Raw genomic sequence first — 4,093 nt, 5'->3', positions numbered from 1 at the left:
GCCTTGGGAGTTCTTTAAATAAAGCTTTCTTATTGCCTCTTTTAAAACTCAGTGGGAGGTTTAGGGAGGGACATGATTCTTTTGTGTAGGAACAACAGACAGTTCCTTCAGTGGAATTACACTTTGTTAGAACTTTACTCCCTTGCATCACATCGCCTGCCAAATTTGGAGCTTTAATATAATTTCTTACTAAAGTGTCATAAATTAAAATGTCATAAAGTCAATATGATTGGAGGATAACCTGTATATTAATTTCTCCCTTGTGTCACATTAAAGCTTAAAATTGGATAACAGTGTTTATTGGGGGGATAATTTGTTGTACCCTGCCCAGAGTCACTTTTTTGTGAGGTGGGTGGATATATAAATGTAATAAATAAAAATAATAATTTGGGACCGCACTTAAGACTTTTGGGCAGCCCTGAGACATCAGGCTTTGGATGTTTGTTGTGAGAGGACTGGAGATAGATTAAATGCTGTTGGGTATTGGTGGGGAGGTTAGATATTATGAACATATTACAATATCCTGATTTCTTTTAGAGGGGGTGAGATGGCTGTGTTCAAATTAAAGTGAAAATTGTGGAAGGGTAGAGGTCTCTCAACCTCCTTTCAACAAAGCCGCCTGCCACCACATATCATCCAGGGGGAGCCTCACCTTCTCTTCTCCCCCATCCGGGTGTTTCATGCTGGGCTGCCTTTCTGGTGATTAAACAGTTTAAAATGGAAATAATTTCAATAAGGGTACCCCTTGACCATGTAGAATAGAAACATATGACTACAAGTTTCAGTCTTTACTTCTCTCCTTGGGAGCTAGACCAGTCTCTCTAGAGATAAAATCAAACTTTATTTTTAAAAAAGCAGAAAAGACACAATATAAAATTGTTGAAAATTACGGAACGAAATGCAATGATCCAAGGAGACTGTAGAACAGTGCTGGTCAGAAAGAAATGAACACTTTTATCCTGTGAGATGGGAGATGATGCAATTTAATATACAGATTGCTAGAAATGTATCAAAAAAATCAATAGCTCTGTGCTCTGCTTGAGGACTAGAAAAATGTTGAAATTAGTCAATTCACTAATGTTTAGGGAGGCGAAAGAAGAAGAGCAGAGGTGGTGGTGGTGAGTACACTTGACTTAGAAAAAAACAAGACTAATGCAGATCATGTCTAAAACCTAAATCTCCATGTATAGAAATAGCACTTCTTTTCCCAACATTCCCCTATTTTCCCTGGGTCTTTTTTACCCCCCTGGAAATTCCAACTTTAATCTGAGGCTTTGAGGAATGATGGTGGTCCCACTTTTCTCAGGCTTGGTCTATACTGTAGCTTCTCAGTTTCCTCAAGTTCAGCCTCAAGATTTAAAATTTCCCAAAGAATTTTTATGTCCTGCAGAGGGCAGGGCTGAAGATATCTTTCTTGGGGTATGTGACAGCGGACATCACTCTCTAGCTGTATATGGGGAATGTCTGAGAATCTCTGAATGTTGCACCCTGTCAACTGGCAGAGGGTACATTCACAACAACTCTCAATAGAAAATATCTCTAGATCAAAGTTGAACTGTGGAGTTCTTGGTATTCTCTGAGTTTGGTTGTTAGCTTGTAGATGTTTCATTACCCAACTAGGTAACATTGATGTGGAGTTCGCTGCTTGTCTGTATATAGTAGCTTGCCCTGATAGTTTTGGTGGGAGTGTGTTTCCTCCTTGGTGGTTCCTTGATTATTGTTTTCTGTTGATTTCTGCTTATCTGTAATGGTATGTGGGAATGACCTTGGGAGACAGGAGGAAGAGCTGCAGCCTAGACAATGGTCTGGAGAATGAAATTTGGATGGGGGGGTGGAGAAAGTGTCTCGAAAGGGACCCTCCCTAGTTTTCAGGAGAGTAAAAGTAAGAGACGAAAGGGGTACTTTCAGACTTGCAAGAAAGCTAGTATTCATTCTTGTGCTTCTTGTCTGGACTACCTAGAAGGACTAATATCTGAGTGTTGGCTTAGCATTCTTAGGTTAGACACATAGAGATAAACCACATTCACACACCATTCATAAGAGGCAATAAAAAACGTAGGAAGGAAACAAAATAACACATCCCCTCCGGCAGCCAACACTCAGATAAGCAGGGATCAACATCAGGAGACAATCAGGCAGAAAACAGCAATCAAGGAACCACCAAGGAGGAAACCACACACCCCACCAACACTGGCAGGGCAACCCACTGTATATAAACAGGAAGCAAACTCCACACTCATTTGCACTGAGGACTCCACACAACACCTTCTGTCATAGATTTCGCATGACCTTTAGCTAGACAATTAAGTATAAGTGTCTCATGGGCAAAGTACACTTGCTAAAGAAACCAGGAAAATAGATTTGATTTCCTTTTTTTTTTCTTTTTAAGCCTACAGGCTTAAAAACATTCCAGCCCCTAATTTCCAGTCTGGCTCCAGACTCCCAGAGAACACCTTAAGACCACACTGCTGAAACTCAGTGGCAAAGTGACCAATTTTTGTTGCTTCAATATCTTCATTTTTCACCCAAAATTGGTCAAAAATGGAGGTGTTAAATGAGGCTAAAAATATCAGCCCCGTGGTGACTTCTCCAAATATCTTCTTTAGAGCCCACAGAGGTTGATTTTTAAAATATAAAAAGAGACTCTCCAGCCCAAACCAGGCTGTCCACGTGACTCAAACCCTATTGCAGTCCAGCATTATATACTTCTTGAAGCCTGACCTTAGCAAATGCTCCCTAGCAGCATAATTAGCAGGCTTACTCCTTTGTTAGTGTGTTTTCAGTATATTTTTATCAGGCGTTTCAAAGAAAATACATAAACAGGCAAAAGAAGAAGAACCATACAAAGAGACAAAAGTAAAATAGAAATGAGTAAGCAAGGGATATACCAATGCCAGAGAGGTGGTAATTTCCAGTCTAACACCAGTTGTTTGTGAATAACTAAAATATATTGTTTTGTTGGTATCAGTATTGCTTACATTGCTGGGGAGGAGGCTGCTTCATTGATGCGTTTGAGGTTGATGAAGTCTCAATTCATCATTGCTTTGATATGAGAGAAGGAATTCCCTTAGAATTATGCTTGACTCCTGGTGAGTTCATGGACAGATATGGAAATACTTTGCTATTGTTTTCTTGCAGAATGTTTTCCATCTCTCCAGTCTAGCTCATACTCCTGGAATTCTCTGTGGTCTCCCATCCAGCTCTAACCCTGCTGTTTTCCAGCCCACTCAATAGCAGCAGAACGCTGCCATCTGCTGAGACCACGTGAGAAATGCAGGGATAGAAAACTCACCCTCCAGATGCAGCTGACCTACAACTCCCAACAGACTTCACCATTGGCCAGCCTAATTAAGGCTGCTGGGAGTGGAAGTTTGATAACATCTGGAGGATCATCAGTTGCTCTCTCTTTGTTATTATTTCAAGAGTACTACGAAAATTGCAAAGCAATGACCAGATCAGATGAGAAAATTAAGGCAGGTTCTTATGGGAGCCATTCCGCAGACACATTTTGCAGACTCATTAGGTTCTTACAGGAAAATTAAATGCATGGATATTCAAAGATAACTCCTCCTGAATGCAGTGAGGCTTATTCCTAGGGAAGCAGACATTGGATTCCAGCTCTGGGCTACAGTCTATCCAGCCATGTCTTCTCCAGGAATACTATATTCCAGAGGCCCCTATTTCTTCAGCCTGCTGGGCACGCTCGTCTAAAACGCCTGTTGAGTGAGACTTCTTCATTCACAAAGAAGTTGGCATAGGGGACATAACCAGTTACAAGCACTGATGTACCAGAAGGCTATCTGACGTCTTAGACCTCCTGTTCTGCAGGATACTTCTACACTTCTTCTATTCACATTTCTTCTGGAGCAGGTGGGCATGTAACCAAAAAAGCACTGTTCTGCAGTTAGGATAAATTCCATTCTACTTGACCTTTGGGGCTTGAGGGTCTTATTAAAAATAAAGGGGATGCTAAAATATGTCAGCTTCTAATTTTTTTTAAATAAAAGAACAGTTTACCTTAAAAGGGGGGGGGAATTATAGGTGGGGGAAGAGACCATCTGTGAGGTAAGGTGACAGATACATGGCTGTCCTC

This window comes from Python bivittatus, unplaced genomic scaffold (genome assembly GCF_059951505.1).
Source record: "Python bivittatus isolate LINGU-HERP-01145 unplaced genomic scaffold, Pbiv_v1 ctg000340_np1212, whole genome shotgun sequence".
Classification (NCBI taxonomy): domain Eukaryota; kingdom Metazoa; phylum Chordata; class Lepidosauria; order Squamata; family Pythonidae; genus Python; species Python bivittatus.
The sequence above is the reverse complement of the archived record's forward strand: the minus strand, read 5'-3'. Positions refer to the sequence as shown.